Below are 15,398 nucleotides of genomic sequence, written 5' to 3' on the forward strand. Positions count from 1 at the left end.
AACACAGACAGCTAAAAAGTGAACTTAGTTAAATTGCAATTGGAAGAAAATGAATGAAATAAAACTGAAAACAAAAAAAAAGAACACAGACAGATAAAAAGTGAACAGTGTCAAAATCAAAATTTGTGTTTCAGTTAAATTGCAATCGATGTTGTTTAAAAAAAACAGTTTAATACTCAATAAACATACAATGCTGAACTTTACACAACACTGACTTCTTCAAACTCCTCCAATATTTGAGTAATGGCTGCAAAGGCTTTGTGGATATTATTCGGCATTGCATTTAATCTTTGTTCAATAATTTTGCAATAATGGAATGCCATAGTACTTTCAGGTTTTTTCCGTTGTTCTGAAATCAATGCATTTGTTGCATGCAATGTTTCACCCAATCGTTCCTATGAAAAAGCAAACAGCAAACTTTCTAAATCATTTAATATGGTATGGTCTTACAGTTAGATCCACACCAACAGCCCTTCTTCTTCTCTTTTTTGCAACTGAATTGGGTGAACGACCAGTTAATGCCTGTGCTTTTCTTCTTTTGGGTGTTAATTTGGGTGTCAGTACTTCTTCAGGTGTGTCCACTTCAGAGTTTTTACCTGAAGCAACTGGACTATCATCTAAAAATATAAATATGTTTTCAAATGGTATTAACATCTTGTAGACTGTTTTACCAATGTCAGCTGCAGCACAAAATGTAGAGAAAACTTGTTGTTCCTCTTCTGTGAAACTTGGTTCCTCTAATTGTGAGATGTTCGACTGTGTCCTGAACAAGTTATCAGTTCAGGTACAACCAAATATTTAACATAATAACATTCCTACCTGCGGTGCTTGGTGTAGTTGTCCAAAAACGTCATTGAAGTAAAGTATGGCCAGGCTGGTGTGGCTGTATAACCAGATCCACTTGGCCTGCCTGCTTCTTTTTTTTGCGAACATATGTATCTCTTAGATTTCTCCATTTTTCCTTTGCAACTTGACCTGTTTTAAGGTGGACAGAAAAAATAACTTTCTTTACACAAAATCAGTAAATCTTTAAACGATGTATTTACCTGTTATGCCACACGCTTTGCCAACAGCATCCCATGCATTTTGAAAATAGATTTTGTCACAGTGTTTGGGATCTTTTATATCATATAAAGCAGGTCTTTCACGGACCAGCTCAATAAGTTTTTCTTTACTATATTCCATTATTTTAGATCTAGGAAAGGTTTACAGTTGTAGTGTACTTTACCAGTATCAATCTGATAACTACATTGCTCACAAAACAAAATATGTAAAAACGAAACGCTTCTTCTAGGCTTTCTTAGACAATAAAGGCTATATGAAACTACACCAGTGAAAAGTTCAGGCATAATAATATTAAAAACATCAATCAATCGAGTCACACGGTCAACAAACAGCGGGGAACCCTCAGCATTTACTAAACAGTTCGTTAATGACCTTTTCAGTTTGTTTAAACAATCCCCCAACCACGGAAAATGTTTTGAAACAAGCAAAATCGCATGCGTACGTGCGTAAAAATCCAACATGTTGGATCGCGTCGGATGGCCTTGCGTTAACGGACGTTTCGCAAGTTTCGGACGTTACGCATTCTGTGTAAAGACGCCGTCGGAAGGCGTCGGACCGAATTTTTTACGCGCGTATACGCATACGGACGGAAACGGACCGAAACGGATCCTGTGTACAGCCACCTTTACTTGTAACATAACTTAAAATCATAAGGTGACCGTCACTGGTTTGAACGTCCATATTGAACCGTTCAGAAGAACTGAGGCCAAATAAGTGGTGGAGCTAAATGAGCAAATGTATGTCTATCGTTTCCCGTTTCTGAAATTTATCGATATATGCACGTGTAAGTTCATTTGAGCAGATGTAGGAGAATATAGCAAACCAATGGAATCTTTTTGCCGGTCAATGGCTGTTGCTTATATTCGTACCTGGAGACATGGGGATCGTTGATCTTTTGCGTAGCATGAAGCAATGCAGCGAATTGTGGTTCGTTTTTTAGCAGCACTGCCTGAATCCGATTCGTAGTAAAATGCAAGCTAATTGGGTAAACTGAACTGAAGAAGCCAAATGAGTGGTGGAGCCAAATGAGCAAATGTATGTGTAACGTTCCCCGTTTTTGAAATTCAACCCTGTAGAAATACGTTTTTACATTCGGAATTGATTTGTGTCTATAGTTGGACAATGCATGTTCTTTCCAATTACCGGTTCCTTTTCCAGTTATGTAACCAGTAACAATTTCGCCGAGGACGTGTCCAATGTGCGGTCCTACTAAAACACGCCCGGCGAGGCCCGGTGAGTATTTCTTGAAAAGGAAGCTTTCCCTATTCAAGATCCACCAAAATGTGATGCGTGTATTCAGATTTTTAGCCTAATGAGACCCCCGAGTTGAGTTTTTTGAAAATTAACTTTGATTATGGATGTACGATGTTTGTTTCGTTGTACACTTACATAATGAACTGTATTTTTAGCAAAAGTTTATTCGTTGAATTTTGTTAATAGGGGGTGGTAAGATGGGACACCTTTTTATTCTATTTCTCGTCCCATTTGGTAGTAAGCAAAGAACATTCAAAGAATTATAAAACTATGTCCTCACGACTCCCATAGACTGTTGTTAATTGTTTAAAACACGATCGGGGGATATTTAAATATTATAGTAGGACAGGGGGAGACTGGACACCTTTAGCACATAAGATCCAAATTTTCTGTTCGTGTTTTAAACAATTAACAACGTTCTATGGGAGTCGTAAGAATATAGTTTTATAATTCTTTGAATGTTCTTTGCTTACTACCAAACGGGACGAGAAACGGAATGAAAAGTTGTCCCATCTTACCCCACCCTACTATATGTGCTATAAGTGTCCTACCTTAGGCCACAGTACTATACATACACTTATACTTGATCGAAGTTTTATTATTAAAAACTTAAAACACGAACAATGTAACTTTTAAAACGAAAAATGTAAATATTAGACATGATGTGTCTTTTAGTGAGCGTGTTAGGCTTTTACGTATTCGGACAAACCCTCAGTAGCGCGATCCCACGTTTGTTTCCGTTTTAGCAGAGCGATAATTAAAGGACTTGCAAATTACGTGTCCATTTTCATCGTCATGTTTTATTTCCTATGCACATTTTGTTTCAGCGATAACGTGCGGAGCAAGAATGTAATTTTTATCTCCGAAAATTGCCATCTTTATGCTTTGAAGACAGACAATATCTTCCATTTTTTTTCACAAGTTCTGTTTCACACACGCATTTTGGTGGCTCTTGCATAGGGAAAGCTCCCCTTTCAAGAAATACTCACCGGGCCTGTTTTAGTATGACTCGTAACACCGGGTCCTCACCGGGACCCGCACCGGGCGTGTTTTAGTATATTTTTTTCCACCGGGCCCCGCCGGGCGTGTTTTAGTAGGACCCCCAATGTGCAGTGCTTGGAGACTTGAATGATTCAAAGGGTTTTTTTCCCAAGTACTCCAATAATTGTTCCAAGTGTTCGTTTTGGGGAAATGTCCCCATTCGTAAGGGTTTATCAAAACAGTTCAGGTGGTCCAAATTGGTGTACAGTGTTTACTAGAAAAGAATGTTGCCACTTCCAGTATGCTGGCGAAAATGGTTTTCCATCTAATGCGCGTTGGAGAACACCCATAAATTCTGCCAGAATTAATGGCTCCTGTTACAGTTTTGAAAATCCATCGATCGAAATAAAACTGCAGTAATTCAAAGTTGTAACTGTAATCCAAAATTGGCGATGTCACCTTTGTTAAGAATGAATGTTTAGCACTGAGGTGTCTTGTTCCGCCTTCAATAAATGTTTTACATAAACTGTTGAATGAATATAATAGTGGCCATAACGCACATTCAATTCTTTGTTCTTGAAACACATCAAAAAATTGCAAGGTTTGATCTGATGGCATACTTTCTGCAAATTCGACATATTTTTTGTAAGAACTTTCCCTGCAATTTACGAGAAATTCGTAAGCTTAATGCAATTTTTTTGTGATTGATCATTATTCACACTGGTTATTGCTTGTTCTACATTTGTTGCTTTTTTGGTGATTCTTAAACCCCCAGTTTTGATTCGATATCCGTGTTGTTTTCTGCAATATGGTCTGCAGTCAATGTTGAAAGGGAAAAGAAGACGATGTTCTTTCTGTGTTAATCCTTTCAAGTAATCAGGCCACAATGAAACATTTGGAGCACTGTAATTTCCTCTGGTACAATTGCTGCAGACATGGCTTGTAGCAACTGACCTCTTTGTGAAATTGGGTTTTAATGTTTGACAACATAAACAGAGAAGCAAAGAAGGCACCTAGTCCAAGCCAATTTTTCAATCCAATGTTTTAAATGACCAGAAACTTGCTTTCGCTTAATTGTACCAACTGAGATGTAAGACAATTCGGAAACAAGTTGGGAATTAAAAAATGTAACTTTGGCTGTTTCACGACGCGTCAAACGGTCCTGTTTCTCTTTGGCAGCAGCGCTACGTTTTTGTTCCATCTAAAAATGGTAACATTAAAGCTTCAAAAGAAAATTTTTAAAACTGAATATACCTGGGGATCAGAAACGATGCAGCAGAAGTTTGGATTCATATTCAAATTGACAGATACTATTGGTAAGACCCAAAAGAGAAATTCGTTCACCAGTTGTTAAACATAGAAATGTTATTTTACCTTTAAGTAATCTGGACGAAATAACTGCGTAATTGCTGAATTTTTCAGAAATATTTCAGTAATAATTAATGCTACTAGATAAATCTCTGAAAAATATTAGTATAATTTAACATAAATACATACCTTTAACACAATAGTATAATTAAACATAAAAGCATACACAAGCACAAACTGTACAAAAAAAAACTGAACAACAACACTGCTACTGTACAATTCCAATCCATTGGCTAAATTGCAGAAATCAAAATAATATTGCATTCACATTCGTTTTTTTGATGTGGAAGGCAAACAGTCATCTAATTCAATGTCTAATTTTCGTTTTCTACGTTCTGCGATTAAGTCTTTTAATGTTTTCACTGGACTTTTCTCAGATTCATTAACAGTAGATTTGTGCATAATATTCTTTGCTGCTGCTTCAGCATATGTTGCTAAGGAAGGATTTTCTAAAAATGAAGTAAGATTGTTTCTCTTAAAGCATTGTTCGGAAACATGGTCTATATGAGTTGAAACATATTTTGCTGCCTTTAAATGCAGACCCATTGAAAACATTGATGCTCCTTATGTATAAAAGAATCAATTTAGCTGTCGTAGAGTTCACCCTTTTTCTTCAGAGAACTTAGCAGAATTTTGATTTCTTTTGCCGTTTGTTTAACATCAGTTTCCTTTTCAATTTTATCCATATGTTTGATCGTAACGTTTTAGGATTTCGCCAAATTCTGTAAAAAAAAGTTCGAACGAGATATCTGAAAGGTCGTTTGAAATTATTTTCCAGTTCTTTGTTGTTGTCTCAGTAAGTTTACTAAGAGCAATCCCAGGATGAGTAAGCCACTCGCATGTAAAATTTTTTAATTTCATTTTAAAATCTTCGTCAGTTGCTGTTCTTGGTAGTGTAGCCACACCATAAGGTCTGAGAAAATCTTTGGGGGATTGCTGGAAGTAGTTGATATTTCCACTGTTTTCCCTTTTTTTGGACGAAGAGGACATTCTGTAAATATTAATGCATAAAATCTTTGCAACTGTTTTAATAAATGTATACCCAGTTTCTAGACACCAGTTGCAGTTTTTAATTTTACTAATCATTAATACAAACAGTCAAAACAAAAATAGAGTCATCGTAAGTTAGATAAATTTAAACTTTATTTTTCAACTTTAAAAGACTAGTAGTTTTACTAATTGGAAAATTAAAACCTTTACACCTTTGTATGTATTAGATAAGTGGTGACATCATGAGGTTGCTTACTAATTAGTTTCTAGACACCAGTTGCAGGGTCTGAGAAAATCTTTGGGGGATTGCTGGAAGTAGTTGATATTTCCACTGTTTTCCCTTTTTTTGGACGAAGAGGACATTCTGTAAATATTAATGCATAAAATCTTTGCAACTGTTTTAATAAATGTATAACTAGTTTCTAGACACCAGTTGCAGTTTTTAATTTTACTAATCATTAATACAAACAGTCAAAACAAAAATAGAGTCATCGTTAGTTAGATAAATTTAAACTTTATTTTTCAACTTTAAAAGACTAGTAGTTTTACTAATTGGAAAATTAAAACCTTTACACCTTTGTATTTATTAGATAAGTGGTGACACCATGAGGTTGCTTACTAATTAGTTTCTAGACACCAGTTGCAGTTTTGATTTTATTTAAAAAATTGTCAAAACATAAATAGAAACCCCGTTAGTTTGTTATATCTGACTTTATTATTCTTAGCTTTAAAAAAACTAATAGTTTTAACCATTGGAAAATTGAACATTTTCTTCTTTACTATTTCTTAGCTCAGTGATGGCACCATGCGGTTGCTAACTAATTAGTTTCAGAAACAACCAGTTGCAGTTTTAATATTTCTAACAATTAATACAAATTGTCACAACAAAAATAGACAAACCGTTAGTTAGTTAAATCTAATATTTATTTTTTAGCTTTAAAAAACTATTAGTTATAATAATTAGAAAATTAAGAACTTTACACCTTATGTATTTTAGGTCAGTGGTGACGACACCATGCGGTTGCTAATAATTATTTTCTAGACACCAGTTGCAGTTTAATTTTATTAACAATTAAAAAATTGTGAAACATATACTACACTCAGTTTGTAACCAACCGTTTAATTTGGCATTGCCATAGCGACACCATACGTTTGGTACCTAAATTGGGTGATATACCTATGTGGCCTATATGTCAAAATAATATTACAACAAGATACAAATTAAAAAATTAAGACACCATGACACCAACCTGTAATTCCGTTGTACTTTACAACTGTAAATTCCTAAAAGTTTAATACCCAAGAACAAACCAAGAATTATTAAACATTTAATATTGTAACAGTTTTGTACTCGCGTGCGTACGTTATGATATCACAAGTAATCTGACCAATTATTAAACATTTAATATTGTAACAGTTTTGTACTCGCGTGCGTACGTTATGATATCACAAGTAATCTGACCACAGTTCGACATCCAAACCCACATTCACGTGGCTGAAAGTCACGGTCACGATTAACCACACACAGCACAACCAAATAGCGTGACGATTACTGGAGCGTGTACAATGACGCAATAATTAAAGGCCACAATATAAATCAATTAACAGTCTCACGTGTTCCACTTATATGCAGTTAGTATTTCTTAGCAACGATGACACCTTGCGGTTGCTAACTAAATAGTTTCAGAAACCAGTTGCAGTTTTGAAATTTCTAACAAGTAGAAATTGTCACAACAAAAATAGACAGACCGTTAGTTAGTTAAATCTAAATTGTATTTTTTCGCTTTAAAGTAATACAAGTTTAAATAATTAGAACATTAAAAACTTTTTTTTCTTTTTATTTATTAAGTCAGTGGCGAACCCATGCGATTGTTAAGTAATTAATTCTTAGACACCAGTTCCAGTTTTAATTTTACTAACAATTAACACAAACCGTCAAAGGAAAAATAGAGTCATCGTTAGTTAGACAAATTTAAAGTTTTTAGACAAATTTAAAGTTTATTTTTAACTTTAAAAGACTAGTAGTTTTACTAATTGGAAAATTAAAAAAGTTTACACCTTTCGTATTTATTAGGTAAGTGAGGACACCATGCGGTTGCTAACTATTTAATTTCAGGCACCAGTTGCAGTTTTAATATTGCTAACAATTAAGACAAATGGTCATTAGGTCAGTGATGAGACACCATGCGGTTGCTAACTATTTAGTTTCAGACACCAGTTGCAGTTTTAGTGAGGACACCATGCGGTTGCTAACTATTTAATTTCAGGCACCAGTTGCAGTTTTAATATTGCTAACAATTAAGACAAATGGTCATTAGGTCAGTGATGAGACACCATGCGGTTGCTAACTATTTAGTTTCAGACACCAGTTGCAGTTTTAATATTGCTAACAATTAATACAAACTGTCACAACAAAAATGACTCACCATTGGTTAGTTAAATCTGAACTTTATTTTTTAGCTTTAAAATACTACAAGTTTATAGCAAAACCATACGTTTGGTACCTGAATTGGGTGATATACCTTTATGGCCTATATGTCAAAATAATATTACAATAAGATAGAAATTAAAAAATTAGGACAGAATGACACCAAAAAGTTTTTTAATAGTGGTTGACATCATGCGGTTTTTAAGAAGTAATTAGTTTCTAGACACTACTTGCAGTTTTAATTATACTAACTATTAAAACAATCTAAACTTTATTTTTTAGCTTTAAAATACAACAACTTTAATTAATTAGAAAATTGAAACCTTTATTCCTTTTTTATTTAATAGGTCAGTGGCGACACCATGCGTTTTTTTTAATTATTAGTTGATTGCCACCAGTTTCAGTTTTAATTTTACTAACAATGAAGACAAATTAGGGGGTTTTCGACCCTTCCGCAAAAAAATGGCGCTGTCAGTTTTATGGAGTAAAAAAATGAAGAAAAGTTACCATTAATATAATGTGACTTATATGTCACAAAGAACTATATGATTCTTAAGTACGCTTCAGTGTATTATAAACGTTACATTGTACTGCTGTGATGCAACACTAGGACACACTGTTAGTTACAATAACTGGCTTGTGGCAGCCATGCGTTCATTGCGACGTTGCTTTTTGATCCTTCGATGTCCGGCTCTTCCTAAATTGTGAAGCAGAATTCACCAAGCGTTGGATTGTTCACCCACTAATAGAGAACGTGTGCTGGGTTTAGACCGTCGTGAAACAGACTAGTTGTACTCTACTGATGAAGTGCCGTTGCGACAGTAATCCTCCTGCTCAGTACGAGAGGAACCGCAGGTTCAAACATTTGGTTCATGTGCTTGGCTGATAAGCCAATGGTGCAAAGCTACCATCTGAGGGATTATGACTGATCCTCGAGAAGCAAAGTTAGTCGGTAGAGCCCATATCCGAAAGAAGAGTCTGCGGCAAGCGTCGGACTCCCAGTCGGTTGATCCTCCTGCTCGAATGGCGGGGTGCTAAATCATTCGTAAACGACCTAGTTGAAGATCGGGGTGTCGTGATCATTAGAGTAGTAATCTTACTGCGATCTGGTTGAGAGTCAGCCTCAAGATCTATCGGTTTGTCCGGCCAGTAGCTCGGACGAAAGAGGGAGTAGCCTTTCGGGGTTGCTGTTTTTTTTCCCAAAGGCTATTTTCGGGACTTTTCTTTTTTTTCAAAGTCTATTTTCGGGACTTTTTTTTTCAAAGGCTTTTTTCGAGACTTTTTTTCAAAGGCTATTTTCGGGACTTTTCTTTTTCTGCGCCCCCGGCCGTTGTATTTTTCAGGACAGTATAGGCGTTGGAAGCGAAGGAGACTCCACTGCGGGAGGTGGTACAGGTGCTGGAAGCGCAGCGGGTCGATCCACGGGAGTGGCTTGCACGGCTTTTGGTTGCCACTGTAGAGAGTATAGGCGCTGGGAGCGCAGGTGGTAGAGATCCCCGCGGGTGGCCTGCACGGCTGTCAGGCTTCACTGCTGGAGGTGGTGTAGGCGCTGGGAGCGCGGCTGGTCGATACACAAAGGTGGCTTGCACGGCTTTCGATTGCTACTGCAGGAGAATAGTAGGCACTGGGAGCGCAGCATGTCGATCCCCTGAGGTGGCCTGAACGGCTGCACGGCTGTCAGGGGGCTCCACTGCGGGAGGTGGTATAGGCGCTGGGAGCGCAGAGAGTCGATCCACCGCTTTCGTTTGCTACTGTAGAGGTGTTCTTGTCGACTGGCAAAGGGTGCGCTGAGCAGCGAAGTGTTACTGTTCGTTTGCGCTGCCAATTGCCGTATTGGTCATATCGAGTGGTTTTGTCGCAGCTAGTTGCAAGTCGATCTTGCGGCGGTTAAAACATGGAATAGCGGGCAAGAGCTCGCCCTCGTACCGTCACGCGGGCTGTCAGGCTTCACTGCTGGAGGTGGTGTAGGCGCTGGGAGCGCGGCTGGTCGATCCACAGGGGTGGCTTGCACGGCTTTCGATTGCTACTGCAGGAGAATAGGCACTGGGAGCGCAGCATGTCGATCCCCTGGGGTGGCCTGAACGGCTGCACGGCTGTCAGGGGGCTCCACTGCGGGAGGTGGTATAGGCGCTGGGAGCGCAGAGAGTCGATCCACCGCTTTCGTTTGCTACTGTAGAGGTGTTCTTGTCGACTGGCAAAGGGTGCGCTGAGCAGCGAAGTGTTACTGTTCGTTTGCGCTGCCAATTGCCGTATTGGTCATATCGAGTGGTTTTGTCGCAGCTAGTTGCAAGTCGATCTTGCGGCGGTTAAAACATGGAATAGCGGGCAAGAGCTCGCCCTCGTACCGTCACGCGATAAGGTTACAGGTTTTCTAAGCTCTAAAAAAAACAAAGTGGTCGGATTACTAAATCCATTGCCCGCTTCGGCCTGCTTGGGTGGCGTCCGCGACGCGAGCGACCCCAATGTTCTCTGTTTAAAATTTTGAGAGCCGATCTGCCCAAAAATATAGAGGAGAGGGAGCACTGTCAGAGAGTCGATCCACGTGGGTGGCTTGCATGGCTTTCGGTTGCTACTGTAGAGGTGTTCTTGTGGGCTGGCAAAGGGTGCGCTGAGCAGCGAAGTGTTACTGTTCGTTTGCGCTGCCAATTGACGTATTGGTCGTATCGAGTGGTTATGCCGACGCGAGCGACCCCAACGTTCTCTGTTTAAAGTTTTGAGAACCGATCTGGTCAAAAATATAGAGGAGAGGGAGCACCGTGAAGAACTAGCAGGGTGCGTTTTTTTTTACCGAGATCCTGATCCCGCGAAAGGAGACAGGATAAAAGATATGTTACACAGAGAAATGTATGTTATTGTTGTCTAGGACTAATGAGCATATACACAACTTGTATTTAGTCAGTTTTTTACAATTTATTTATTAATATGTGAGTTTCATAACCTTCAAATCATGGTTGTATAACTGGTTATACAGGGCATCTATCTGTGAGGCACATTTTAACCCGGAAGACATTAATGTACAGTCTACTCGCAAATCATTAAAAATTGGTGCTGTACCTTTGTTGAACATGCCGAAAAAATCATGTTCTATTCCAAAGGTTAAATTAATCAGCTCGAGTAAATTAAAATTTGTAAATTCAGCTTCCAGTTGGTGATTTGTATAAATTTGCAAGGAGAATTAGCACAGATTACAAAAGTAATAAGGGATAGTTCAACTTATCAGTCATCAAATAAAATGTTTAATTATTCTAACTATTAAATTGTAACAATTTGTTCAGAAAATTCGATAAGAACCATTTGCAAGGCAAGCCCCACCACAGCGAAACCAGCACCATTCAGTGGAAAAATTAGACGGAGAATCGCAAAGTTTGTTGGTGCGAGAAAGCATTGACCAGCTGTAGCCATTTGTTTTTATGTTATTTAATATATATATAAACCTTATATTTACAATAGACATTAAACAATTTTCAGATAAATGGTCATTTTGTTATCGATTCAAAAATTTTATGGCTGAAATGCATTCACAAAACAGTGTGGAAACAACCGTTATCAGGTTGGTTAACGAGAATTTTTTGATATTTTATTTTTAAGGTTAATGTACCTGCAGGTTGGTCATAAATACACCAAAATGAATTAACATGTAGTACTTATTGCGCAGTGTTTGCTTTACTGTGGATGTCACAGTGAGTTGGATATCATTTCATGGCTGGCGTGTTGATCCCAGTCATCTTTCCTTGCCCGATATCAGGATTTCTACATTAAATTATTTTTTGGGTAACAAATAATAATTATTGAGCTTGGTGAATTAGTGTGTACTATGCTTTATACCTCTGTTCATTTTACAGAAGAAGTGATGAAGTTTAAAACTTTGTGGGGGCATTGATAAAAAATACTCAACTAGTAACACAAAGGTTCATCTCCTACAAAACTGGAAACTGCCTTTCAGCAAAGACTCATACGCGTTCTCCACTCTGTCAAGTAGCATGTACATACTTGTATAAATTACACAATCAAGTTTATTTTTATGTTAGTTTTAGGCGATGAAATATGTTCTCATTTAGGCGATGAACAATGTACAAGATACCAGTACAAATCCAAATGCAACAAGGAATATTGCGCAAACGTGAGGTGTCAGAGGAGGAGTTGGTTGATATCGATGACAGCTTGCACTCAGACTTCTTGATATATAATAAATATTGTTTAACTTTGTTATCACAAACAAATCCAGAATTCCAGGAAGTCTGTCCAGAATTCCAGGAAAAGTTCAGGAACAACCAAGTTTACCAAACTTCAACATCTTATGTTTGAAACGACATATTGGTTTTCCAGGCACATATTTAAATTATTTTTTATTTTTTATTGCTTTTTAGCTCTTGTTTTAGATGTTATAAAGTATTCATTTTATTTAAATTATTTTTTATTGCTTTTTAGCTCTTGTTTTAGATGTTATAAAGTATTCATTTTATTTAAATTATTTTTTATTGCTTTTTAGCTCTTGTTTTAGATGTTATAAAGTATTCTTTTTTTTTCAAAAGAAATACCGGAACAAATGAACCAGGACTAAATCAAATTGCTGTGGAAGCTATGAAAAAACTTAAATTCCCAGTAGAGGCTCACCTAACCGTGGATGACATACAAATTCAGTCAAGATCACCTGGAACTCTTTTTCTGTGCCATTCGTTCAGCTGGTGGGTGTAACAATAATCCAACTGTACAGCAGTTCATCGCAGCCTACAAACGACACTTGATGCGAAGTGGCATTAAAAATATTGGAAACTGTATCCCTCAAGACAACACAGATTTGGATGCGCTTGACAAATATAAGGAAACAAATGAGAATCCCTTCCTTTAACACAAGCTTCAATCGCCAGGAAATATGATTTGACCATCCGGCAACCAACATCATCCAGATCATGACTATTTAGATGCGCCAAATTATGTACAGCTGCCAATACAAGCACCAAGCTGTCAATTACATTGCTGGGTATGTTGCAAAGTCTCTATTGGCTGAAATGGTATGTACTGAGTGCATACAAGCTTTAACGACAACTGAACTGTGCACAGGGCAACAAAGTCAAACCCTTCATTAAGGTACAACAATGAACACATCATACAGTATATGAAAAATCGTGGTGACAAAGAGTTTTACATCTCAACTATGATGCTCAATAATGTTGAGAGCTTAAGAAAAAATTAAGTCTTTGTGGCAAAGGCACATTCTGTCAACTACGCAATTAAACTTCGATGAATCTCTAGTAGCATATGTCAGCAAACGTTGCACGGGTGACAAAAATCCTTTTATTTTGATGTGAAACGACAATTACATGTTATTTTGGAAAACACGAATTCTTTTGAACCTTACAAACTACGTCTGCTCCAAGGTTCGCATGGAACAGGCAAAACAACTTGCCTTCACCGGGTAATTGAACAAGCTGCCTCTTTAAATCTAAGAATCATGGTTGAATGCCCAACAGAAATTCTTGCCCAAACATACAAAGCACATTTTGAAGATACAATAACATTTGAGACAGTACATGCTGCTTTTAAAATCCTGGTAAACGACGATGAACCAATGCAAATTAATTGGGGACTAAACGCAACAAATTAATTCGCATTTACCCAATACCAAATTGTAATAGAATTCAGTATTCTCTACGAATTGCTTATGCCACCACTGTTTTTAAATCACTAGGTCAAACCATAAACAAACTCGTTGCAACAAGTTAATTCGCATTTACCCAATAACAAATTGTAATAAGAATTCAGTATTTCTCTACGAATTGCTTATGCCACCACTATTTTTAAATCACAAGGTCAAACCATAAACAAAGGCATTCTTTGGTTTAATACGTCTTCACTGTCGCGAGGATGTGGATATGTTGCCGTTTCACGATTCAGAAAAAAAACAGATTTCAAATTTTTAACTAAATGTTTCGTTTAGTCGCATTCATGTGCATTTCGCATATTTTTATTCTGAACTAAAGAAAATACAATTTTGCTTAGTACATTTCTTTGATGAAAGATGAAGTTCTGAAAATGAAAATCTACTAACTGTACCTTCATTTCTCCATCTAATTCACTTTGTAGCTAAATAAACTCCATTTGCTTAATTGTGCTTCACAATGATAGGAAGAGCCGAGATTAAAGGATCAGAAAGCAACGGCGGGTGTGAATGCTTGTTATGCATCGATTATAGGAAGAGCCGAGATTAAAGGATCAGAAAGCAACGGCGGGTGTGAATGCTTGTTATGCATCGATTTTGGCGCAGAGTTTGACTGGGGCGCATTTTGTCTCAGTACATTTCTTTGTTAAAAGATAGGAAATACATTTAAACATTTTTACTTATCAAAGACGTAACATATTAATGTACTGAACAAGAAAATCTACGTTAAAAATAGTTTACACTATGGTAATATCACCGTCATATCCAGATGCACAATACCATGCTATATGTACTGCTAACTGCACCTTCTTTGTACACACACACCTTGTGGCTAAAGAAAATACAAATCACCGTCATATCCAGATGCACAATACCATGCTATATATACTGCTAACTGCACCTTCATTTTTCCCATAACGTACACACTTTGTACACATCTTGTGGCTAAAGAAAATACAATTTTGCTTAGTACATTTTTTTGATGAAAGTTAAAGTTCTGAAAATGAAAATCTACTAACTGTACCTTTATTTCTCCATCTAATTCACTTACCCTGTTTACATGACGGTTTAAGTCGGATTCGAATCCGACTCGTCGATCCGCTACTCTCGTTTTCGGCGAAGAGAAAAAGGCGAGTCGGATTGAAGCCGACCGATCTTCAATCCGCTCAGACTAGTGGTTTACGGGTCGGATTTAGCGATCGAGTTGGATTGAACAAGCGTGAATTCGCTCTATTTGCGATGTTTTAATAGTTTAAGTTTAAGCAGTCGTAAAAACTTAACTCGGTAAAGATTTGTAATTGGTAAATGGTAATGTGCATTAAAATTAAAGTACATTCTACCGGTATGGCAGTGGAAATGGAAGAAATAGATGGTTTAAAGCGTTGTTTTGTTAGGAATTGACAGAAAAAAGAAGTAAAAGTTATCCGAAACAAGATATTTGGGGCAGTAGCATACCCAATAAATCCAACTATGTGTTTTGTATGATGCCTGATCTGATTCAAATTTAAGTAATGGCAATTTCATTTAGTTTTTTCTAATAACATCATAACTCTGCTACAGTTTTGCCATTATGATCAAACAACCTGTGAAAATTGCTTTAGCTATTATCTTGAAGTTCGTGTTGAGCTGTCTTCAACATACTTTGCAGCAAGA

At 37.1% G+C, this 15,398-nt stretch overlaps 1 protein-coding gene and 1 pseudogene across 1 annotated transcript in view; one reads left to right on the forward strand and one right to left on the reverse strand.

The window, feature by feature from the left end:
* LOC149724213 (uncharacterized) overlaps nucleotides 1–15,398 on the forward strand; it is a 111,378-nt gene that overhangs the window by 74,785 nt on the left and 21,195 nt on the right. The window lies entirely within an intron of this gene.
* Nucleotides 201–1,260, reverse strand: LOC149724221 (uncharacterized; annotated as a pseudogene).

Source organism: Ciona robusta, unplaced genomic scaffold (assembly GCF_009617815.1).
Source record: "Ciona robusta unplaced genomic scaffold, ASM961781v2 AP042738.1".
NCBI lineage: Eukaryota > Metazoa > Chordata > Ascidiacea > Phlebobranchia > Cionidae > Ciona > Ciona robusta.